This window comes from Miscanthus floridulus, chromosome 17, assembly GCF_019320115.1.
Source record: "Miscanthus floridulus cultivar M001 chromosome 17, ASM1932011v1, whole genome shotgun sequence".
Lineage (NCBI taxonomy): Eukaryota > Viridiplantae > Streptophyta > Magnoliopsida > Poales > Poaceae > Miscanthus > Miscanthus floridulus.
In genome coordinates, this window is record NC_089596.1 from 43018735 (window position 1) to 43030065 (window position 11331).

Consider the following 11331-nt stretch of genomic DNA (forward strand, 5'->3'; position numbering starts at 1 on the left):
AATCTCTATCTTCATTTTGGTCCACCAGAATCTCTGTTTCAAATCATGGTACATTTTATTACTTCCCAGATGAATAGAGAACCTGGTGGTATGTGCCTCTTCAAGAATTGACTGTCGCAACTCAGGAACCTTTGGTACCACAAGGCGATTCTTGAACCATAGCACACCTACATCATCTATTCTGAAGCATGCCACTTTTCCATTCCTGACTCTTTCTTTGATATGGGCTATACCCTTGTTTTCTTTCTGAGTGGCAATAATTTGGTCTCGAATAGTTGATTCAACAGTTATATTGGTCAAACTACCTTGTTGAATTATCTCTATATCCAACTTCACCATCTCATGACATAAAGTTAGGTCCATTGTCTTCATGGTCATGCAATTGCAATGACTCTTATGACTGAGTGCATCTGCAACCACATTTGCCTTACCAGGGTGGTAATGCACCTCCAAGTCACAATCTTTAATCAATTCCAACCATCTTCTTTGCTGCATATTCAATTATGATTGAGTAAAGATATACTTTAAACTCTTATGATCTGTATAAATATGACAAGTATTACCAAGCAGATAATGCCGCCAAATCTTCAAAGCATGGACCACTGCTGCTAACTCTAGATCATGAGTTGGATAATGTTCTTCATGTCGCTTAAGTTGTCTGGAAGCATAGGCAATGACTCGGCCTTCTTGCATCAATACACACCCAATACCAATACCAGAAGCATCACAATAAACATCAAACGACTTCTCGATATCTGGCTGTGCTAACACTAGTGCAGTGGTTAATAATCTCTTCAAAGTCTGGAAAGCTTCTTCACAGTAAGGTGACCAGACAAACTTAGCTTGGTTTTTCAACAATCCAGTGATGGGCTTGGATATTCTAGAGAAATCTGGAATAAAATGACGGTAATAACTCGCCATTCCTAGAAAACTTCGAACCTCATGAACAGTGGTTGGTGGTTTCCAATCTAGTATATCCTTAACTTTGCTTGGATCTACCGCAACTCCTTCAGCTGACAAGACATGTCCTAAAAACTATACTTCCTTTAGCCAGAAGTCACACTTACTGAACTTGGCATATAACTAATGTTCTCTTAGGCGTGTCAGGACAACTCTGAGTTGTTCAGCATGTTCTTTCTTGTTCTTGGAATATATTAAGATGTCATCAATGAAGACCACTACAAACTTGTCTAGCTCAGGCATGAATACTGAATTTGTTAGATACATGAAGTGTGTGGGTATGGCCCCCAAGACATGGGCGCACCATCAGGGGTGCTCAGCCCACAAGATCAAGGCGTGCACGGCGCTGCTCGGCGTGCACCGCAAGACATTGTATAGTACCAAATAGGATACTTTACTTGTAACCCTACCCCTCCAGAGTATATAAGAAGAGGCAGGGGTCCTCTACTGGACATCATGTATTCAATACAATACACCAAAGACACAGGACGTAGGGTATTACGTCGATCAGACGGCCCGAACCTGTCCAAATCGCTGTCTCTGTGCCTTGTGTCACCATCCGGTTCTTGATTACGCGCACCCCACCGACAAATCTACCATCGCGGGATACCCCTCGGTGGACTACCGATGATATTCTATCGATAGCTGGCGCGCCAGGTAGGGGTGTGCACTTGATCCATGGCGAACTAGATGGACCTCAAATCAACAACGTGTTCTCGTCATCAATCTCGTGGAGATCCATGCCGATCCACAACGACGATTCATCGCTGGCTACACCAGCCCTCACGAGATCCGATCTCGGAACCACCTCCGAGGTCATCTTCACCGACAACTCACCCCCGCTAGGTGCTCGCCGTCAACGCCAACCAGATAACACCATACATTGCCGACTAGACGCTTTATCTAAAGCTAAGTCACGCTTTAATATTCTTCTAAATATTCTCTAATCTCTGTATATCGCCATAATGTTTCTTCGAACTGTTTTCTCCATATTTGCTCTCCAAATGATTTTCTGAACTCCCGAACAGTCCTGTTGATGCTTGGACGCCTCCAGAGACGGCCCTGTCTCCGGCTCCTCCCTACACGTGCTACGGGCTCCACGCTCTGCGTTATGGGTGGTCGGTAGCGGCTCCTTGGTCATGCCTATTCCTTCTACACGTGCATGGGCTCCACGGTCGACGTTATGGACTATGGGCTAGCTAGGGCTGAAGACTCAGCTACACACTAACTGGTTGGGTGGTTTATATTAAACATAAATATATTTTCACGCCAACTGATCGCCGAACTTCATACACCGTTTCATCACCATTGCTGATTTTCCTCCGGAGTTTATTTATTTTTACATCATGTACTACCCGTTCTACATGTTTGTATTGCAGGATCATCGTCCACCTAGTGCTCGGACTTCTCCACCGATCAACTAGTCGGACCGCTTGGTTCATGGACTCCATCGCTGACCAGTTGATCGAACTGATCGCCAGCTACGCCGGTTACTCCTCGGTGCACGGATACTTCGTGCTCGAGGACTAAGTGGGCACAGTTCACCGCACGGACGTCGCCGCCTACACCGGGGACTCCTCCCTCCTCGGTGCTCGGACATCGCTAGCGATGTCAGGGACTCCTCGCTCCTTGATGCTCAGACATCGCCAGCTACGCCGGGAACTCCTCGGTGCTTGGACATTGTCGCCTATGCTGGGGACTCCACGGTGCTCAGACATCGCTAGTGACGCCAGGGACTCCTCGCTCCTCAGTGCTCGGACATCGCTAGCGACGCCGGGGACTCCTCGCTCCTCGGTGCTTGGTCATCGCCAGCAACGCCAAGGACTCCTCGCTCCTCGGTGCTCGGACATCACCAGTGACACCGGGGACTCCTCGCTCCTTGGTGTTCGGTCATCGCCAGCGACGCTGGGGACTCCTCGCTCCTCGGTGCTCGGTCATCACCAGCGACGTCGGGGACTCCTCGCTCCTCGGTGCTCGGTCATCGCCAGTGACGCTGTCGGGACTGCTCGCTCCTCGGTGCTCGGTCATCGCCAGTGACACCAGGGACTCCTCGCTCCTTGGTGCTCGGACATCACCAGTGACGCCGAGGACTCCTCGCTCCTCGCTGCTCGGACATCACCAGCGATGCCGGGGACTCCTCGCTCCTCGGTGCTCGGTCATCACTAGGGACGCCATCGGGACTCCTCGCTCCTCGGTGCTCAGTCATCGCCAACGACATCGAGGGCTCCTCGCTCCTCGGTGCTCGGTCATCGCCAACGACATCGGGGACTCCTCGCTCCTTGGTGCTCGGACATCGCCAGCGACGCCGGGGACTTCTCGCTCCTCGGTGCTCGGTCATCGCCAGCGACGCTGGGGTCTCCTCGCTCCTCGATGCTCGGACATCGCCCGTGACACCGGGGACTCCTCGCTCCTCGGTGCTTGGTCATCGCCAACGACGCCAGGGACTCCTCACTCCTCGGTGCTCGGTCATCGCCAGCGACGCCGGGGACTCCTCACTCCTCGGTGCTTGGACATCGCCGCCTATGCCGGGGACTCCTTGCTCCTTGGTGTTCGGTCATCACTAGCGATGTCGGGGACTCCTCGCTCCTCGGTGCTCGATCATCGCCAGCGTCGCTGGGGACTCCTCGCTCCTCAATGCTCGATCATCGCCAGCGACGCCGAGGACTCCTCGGTGCTCCCTTGGTGGTCGGATCTTGCTACGTCTCATCGGTGTGCTATCAAGCTGCTCCATGCTATTCGGATCAGGGTGCTGATCTTGGGCAGCACGTCTGGGGTCTTGATACACGCATGTCAGACGACGTCGGCAAGCTTTTAGACTTCTTTTTCTTTGACCCTGCTACAAGATTCATTCTTTATCTTCCAGCAGGCTCGGGGACTAAGTGGGCACACTTCACCTTGTGGTGAATGTGTTTGTTCTCATCTCGAGGCTACGCCCAGGGACTAGCTGCCTGCTCGGCTGGTTTTCTACTTTATGACCCTGGCACCACATGACTACGTCACCTACTGTCAGGCTTAGGGACTAGCTATGGGGGTATGGCCCCCAAGACATGGGCCACACCATCAGGGGTGGCTCAGCCCACAAGATCAAGGCGTGCACAGCGCTGCTTGGCGTGTACCGCAAGACATTGTATAGTACCAAATAGGATACTTTACTTGTAACCCTACCCCTCCAGAGTATATAAGGAGAGGCAGGGGTCCTCTACTGGACATCATGTATTCAATACAATACACCAAAGACATAGGATATAGGGTATTACGTCGATCAGACGGCCTGAACCTATCTAAATCGTTGTCTCTGCGCCTTGTGTCATCATCTGGTTCCTTATTACGCGCACCCCCACCGACAAATCTACCATCGCGGGATACCCCTCGGTGGACTGCCGACGATATTCTATCGACATGAAGTGAGCTGGGGCATTTGTCAAACCAAAAGACATTACCAGGTATTCATATAATCCATATTTGGTGGTAAATACCGTTTTGGGAATATCTTCAGGCCTAATTTTGATTTGATGATAACCTGACCTCAAATCAATCTTAGAGAAAACTTTGGCTCTAGACAGTTGATCAAAAAGTAAATCTATCCGAGGTAAGGGATATTTATTTTTAATTGTCACTTCATTCAATGGTCGATAGTCAACACACAATCTCAGGGTCTCATCTTTCTTTTTCACAAAAATTGCAGGACATCCCCAAGGTGATGAACTAGGTTGGATAAAACCTTTATCAATCAACTCTTGCAATTGAGTCTTCAACTCAGCTAATTCCTTGGGAGACATCCTATAAGCTCTCCTAGAGATCAGAGCTATTCTAGGCTTTAGATCTATTCCAAATTGAACATCTCTATCAGGTGGTAGACCGGGTAAATCTTCAGGAAAAACTTCTAGAAATTCACAAACTACAGGGATATCTCTAATATCCTTGATGGAAGTTGCACAAACTTTTTCCACTAATCTCTTTAAGATTGGAAGTTGGATAAGAAGCTGAGAATTACTATCTGGCAAGCTCAACCTTATTCTCCTATTCAAAGTATCTACCACAGCTTTATGCTGATGCATCCAGTTCATCCCCAGGATCACATCTATATCCTGATCTTTTAAAATAATCATGGTGGTGGGAAAAATGTGCCCACCCAGGTTTATGGGTACCTGGTACACCATTTCCTTAGTACACAGATGTCCCCCTGGGCGACTATATATAGAAATTTTCCTTTGTTTCCCCAACTAGAATTTCATGCTTTATGACAAATGTTCTATTGATGAATGTATGAGATGCACCAGAATCGAAAAGCATAACTACAGGATGATCGGCAATAGGAAACATACCCAACATCATGGGTTCCCCTTCTAGAATCTCCCCAGCTTGAGTATAGAAAACCTGCCTCGTCTTCTTTTCATTTATGCCCTTCTGAGCATTTTGGTTATTGTTCTTGTCTTGAGCTTGACCCTGTTGTTGATTTCCGGGAGCCTTCTAAAAATTCAGATTATACTGCTTAGGATACGAACATTCCCTAGAGAAATGACCTGACTTCCCATAATTGAAACATAGGTAACTGTGGCCTTGGGGTGTTGGAGCACGAACACCAGGAATATTTGTCTATTGTGAGTTCGGGTAAGTTATGGCAGGACAGACATTTTGTCGGTGCCCGGCTTGGAACTGCGGTGGGCGATAAGGAGGACGGTAGTGATTCATCGGATGATAAATTATCTTCTGTCTCTTTTGATTGCCACCGAAAGACCCAGATGGCACGCTCTTTTTCTTCTTAATTTCCTTATGCTACCGATATTTCTCCTCTGAAGCAACAGCAATGTTAACTGCCTCATGATACGTGACATTTGTATAGGTAGTCATCATGGTTTGAAGTTTGGTATTAAGGCCACGCATGAACCACTTCTTCTTCTTGGCATCTGTGTTAACATGCTTAGGTGCGTACTGTGAAAGGTGATTGAACTTGCCCACATACTGCATGACTGTTTGATCACCTTGCTTCAAAGTAAGAAACTCATCAAGCTTCATGGCCATAACTTCATCTGGAATATAATGGGCATAGAAAGTAGTGCAGAACTCGGCCCAAGTTAACCGAGTACCGGCTGGTTGCATGGCAACAAGGTTCGCCCACCAAGCACCTGCTGCACCTCTAAGCTGTTGGGCAGCAAAAATAGGCTTCTGGAACTCAGTGCATGGAATGAGGTCAAACTTCTGCTCTATGGTACGAAGCCAATCATCAGCTTTGAGTGGTTCATCAGCCTTGGAAAATACTGGTGGTCGTGTATCCGTGAAGTCAAGATATGTAGTTTCTTGCCTTTGATGATTACAGCCACGATTCCCGTGCATCATATTTTGATTGCTTTGAGCTAACTCCTGAAGCAACCGAGTATTATCTACGGTCACATTGACCAGTGCCACGTTAGCATCAGCCAAATTTGGTGGAACTAGTGGTGGATTAGGAACACCATCCTCATCTTGCGATGAACTAGGAATATCCAAAGCCCGAGTACAAGGCATCTGTTCATGACAAACCAAACTTTACTCACAAACATTTATTGAACTATTAAAAGAGCTTACTACAAACACATTACATTGGGTTCACTTATTTATACACAAGTTTGCACTTAAGCAAGACTACCTAGCTTGACTAGAACTCACTATATTACAACTCTACTCTTCTCCTCGATCACATCAAACCTCATGATCGATATTCATTCTAGAAACATTTCCACCTTCATCATCACTTTCATTGACCACCACTACTTCTTCTAGATCCTCTTCTTCTTCCTCTTCAGGTTCATTATCATCTACAATGATGACACCCGGGTCCATTGCATCTGCTTGAGGCTCATGATTTGGATTCAGGAGATTGTTCAGCCTATGGACTTCTTCATGCAGATTGGTATAATATTCTTCTAAGTCTTCTACATAGAACTCTAACTCATGAACTCGGGCTCTAGCTATATCTTCTCTATGCCAAGCCTCATTTCTTCCTTCCACCATACGAACTAACATACGCTCACAGTTCTTATGAGTGGTGGTGAGATGCCTCAATTGATCCTGTAACTCTCTCACCTGGATGGCATCCAAGGCCCTATCTCTAGTAGCCTATGCTAATTCTGCTGAAAGCCTCTGTATCTTAGCCTTGGGATCAGGCCTAAAGCTGGTACTGCTAGCACCATCACTCCTAGGGGCAAGCTGGTGATGAGGAACTCCTTTGGGTCCAACAAACTTACGGGGTGTTACCTTGGTATGAGTCATACTGTAGAAAGCAAGATTTAATAACAGCAAGACAATCTGAGAAAAGTCTAAAGAGTAGTAAGAATGGGATTTATACTACTCAACCCAAACTAAGAGGGAAAGTAATTAAAAAGTGGATTAATCATGATGCATGAATCGTCCTTACGAAACTTAAACATCAAAGCTCCTAAGGTACATAAACAATAGTTCTTATTATATAGGGCATAATAAGATTACTACTCCACCATATAAATCCTTATTAATCAAATAAGGAATTGTGAGAAGGAATTAAGATAAATCAGAAGCAATTTGGACCAAATTAACAGGTTAAATTTATTTGCCCCAAATCGTTTTAAAGTTTTTGTAAAACAATACTACAAAAATCTTTGTAATGGTGGCTCTAATACCAGTCTGTGGTAGAACCTTCTAAATTATAGGGCCCACATGCACCTGTCATTGTCCAATGACCCTTGACGACTATGCATATGTTTCCGATAACTTAATAAGCCTGTCGGGTGTCCTCGGGAAACCCGAATCATCTACAATTTCTTCCGAGCAGGATCCATTACAGAGTCATTGTAGTATTTCAATAGTTTATTCATTAATTTACATCAGAGTAAAATAGCAGAAGTCTTACAATAACTTGGTTACAAAATAGTTGTTTCAAATCTTACAAACCAAGTACGATTATTATTACAAACCATAGTAGTGGAGTAGCATTAGTAACATAAAACAAAACACACAATAAAAGTGCCCTGCCCAAGGGCCACACATTTACTTGTCATCTTCGATTTGAACAACCATCATGCAGCACGGTCCAAAGCAGACCTGCTCATGAGGCTCACCTGCAACAAGGGTTAAAGAACCCTGAGTACAAAAGTACTCAACAAGACTTAACCAACGTAAAAACGGAGAAGACTCAGGAATGCAGGCTCGGGGATCAAAGTAAGGCTTTAGCAAGAATCAAAGTTCTTATGTGTTAAAGCTCTCTAATAAGATTCTTTCTTTCAACATTTAAATCATCATAAAGATCATATATAAAGCTGACATGATCCATATTGAGATCATGAACTTCATATCAAACTCTATCTCAAATCTTACTCAAGTTCTATTTGTTAACTACGATGATGAACAGTGAGTTGAGTCTCCATAATCGAGGAGCAACGATGATTCGAATTGATTATAACCTAGCTGGGGATTCCCAACCACACGACATATGCAGGTCCCTAACCTACATATACCAACCTATCCTCAGATTCTCTAAAACAAGAATGGGTCCACGCCACCTGAGAGCACAGTACTCCACCAATCTAGCCCATTGCCACGTGGGTACATGCTACTCTCGCCATCTCTCCACTCCCAGTGTGTGAGTAGCCATTCTCATAATAGAATAGCCGAGTTAAGGCTTACCGGAGTATGTGGCCAGTACTATAAAGTCTCACCTCATGCAATTCAACAACAGACGGTTCTTAATCGACACAGGCGGAAAGAACCCGCTCACAAGGCATCCATGTCTTGTGGCTCTCATACACCGAGTCCACCCGGTCTAGATTTATTACTCCACATGATTATATCTCAAGATTCATAAATAACCAATCGTATCCAATAAACCATTTATATCTCGTAGGTGACAAGTAATCACCCGACTTTTATCGGTCTAAGCATGGCTAAGCATAATTAGGCATTCTCGAATTAAAGCTAGTAACAAGGTTGATATGGAAAAACAAGGTTGGTAATGCACCAATTAGGTTTCCACTCAACTCATAATCACTTAATGCAACATTTAAAAACAAAAGCGATATAATTTGTAAAACACAAGGTAGGTTTAAATGCATCCGGGGCTTGCCTTGATTGTCGGAATAGTCAGGTTCTGGAGATGCTCCACAGATATCAAACCCAACCTCAACAGGTGGGTTGACTTCCTCAACAACTTGGTTGACTACCAAGTTCTCACTTTTGTTCACTACACGTAGTAACAATGCCATGTTTAATATGATGCGAGATACAAAACATGATGCTTGACGATGGATGCAAAAGTTAATAACTTGAATACAACTTTCCTTCATAGAAAAGTTACAAACTAACAACTAACTAAACCTCCTCTAGGGTTTACTTAGATTAACACTAATGACCTTAGTGGGGTTATACAAATTAACATTTCTTAAACACAACTTGATCGTAAACTCAAACACTTACTTAAAGTGCCAAGGATCATTTTATGCTAATGACCCAAGGTCATCACTCAATTCCAAATTCAAACAAAACCTAAGTCATTAAGGTTTACTATTTGTTTTAATTAATTAATTAATTAATTCAAAATTATGAAATAAATCAACTTTTTCAAATGAGACCCATATTTTTGTGAAGGCTCATCACATGATAACTAAGTGTAAAAACAATTTTCATAATTTTTGGATAATTATTTAAGCCTAGAAAAATCATGGAATCCTATTTATTAATTAATTTGAGCAATTTTTATCACATTCAAAATATATGGAAAAGTAACATTTAATATTTTTCCTAAATAGTTCACATCTCAGAGAGGTCACACAAAAATTTTCATAATTTTTGGAGCTCTATTTATCTCTACACAAAATTAACAACTCACAACACTATTTAACCATTTCTGCAAAATAGAAAAATTCATTTTCACTTAAACAACCACTGATAGGGTGACCCCACCGGTTAGCCCGTGCTGACCACAACGGCGAGGCCCTCTGATAGGTGATTACTCGCTGGCGGTGAGGTCTTCGGCGGTATGGATGGAACCAACATGACCTCCCCAGCGCCGTGCTTCGACTAAGGGTACTGATTGAACATCTAGACTACTGCAGAGCCCTTGTCGGCGACGATGGTGGCATGGCGGTGTCCTGCCGAGATAGCGACGATGATCTATGACTTCACTGGTAAAACTAAAGTCTCTAGCGTAGTCAGCACCTCCTAACGGACGTAACCGAGCACCTAATTGAATCAATAGCACTCCACAACACTAGCAGCGACGCGCGCAGCGACACGGCGGAGCAAAACTCGCCCGCGTTCCGCGGTCTCGTGGCTACGGCGTGATAGAGGTAAAATAGATCACACAGGCATGATCAATGGCTCACCTCAAAGCTGATGCGTGTGAGAATGACGGCTAAGGTGAGGCGGAGCTAAGTCGTCGGCGTTGGAGACGACAGCGGCGGCATGAACTCACGACAAAGCTCCGTTCTGAGGAAAACAACTAACCAAATGATCAACGATTAAGCTCAAGAACATCATGAGAGAATGGAGATCAAGGAACAACAAAAGATGAAGTAAGAGACCCACCTGAACTACCTGTCCAAGGTGGAATGGATCTTGGCGGATCCTCGCCGGAGTTGGAGGAGACGAGGCTACGCCGGGCAAACCAGAGGGATAGAAACTGCGCAAGTGGGTGATATAGAGGCGCTAGGTGATAGCAATCATGGTGACGTGCTCAGCTGAGGCTGGGAGGGCTCTATGGCTCTGGTGCAAGCTTGTCAGAGCTAGGTAGCGCTGACGGGAAACAGAGGAAATGAGAGAGCGACGGAGGGCGCTCTCAGACTTATTATGCGAGCAGAGAGTGGCGAAAGAGGTGCGCTTGACACGTAGCAGCAACGCGGACACATTGATGCAGGAGGTGTCGCTCACAGGCATGCGTGGAAGCCAATGGAAGGTTGCCGACGGCGAGAGCTGCCTGCTTGCACTGTTCAAGCTATTTACCGAATTGCCACTCGCTTCATTTTTCAAATTACTTTCAAATTTGTATGGTAACTCAAAAATCTCCAAAAATAAAAGTTGCTCCAAATTCAAAGTTCTACAACTTTGCTTTAATAATCATACTTAAATTATGTCTACATTTAACAATACAAGTTTAAAATCAAAAGGGGACACTTTAAGAATTTATCCCCTTTCAAATTACTTCAAATTTTATATAACAACTTTGAAAACTCCAAAAACCAACTTTGTACACATTGACAAGCTCTACACTTTTTCTTTTAGGCTCAACCCCAAATTGTGCTTAGATTTTGAATTAGGTTTTTCCAGGGTAGAATTAAATGCTAGAAATTACGGTTTTGGAATTCCAATTTAACACTAAGGTTTTGAACTTGATTCATCCCATACAAGTCAACACATATAATCATA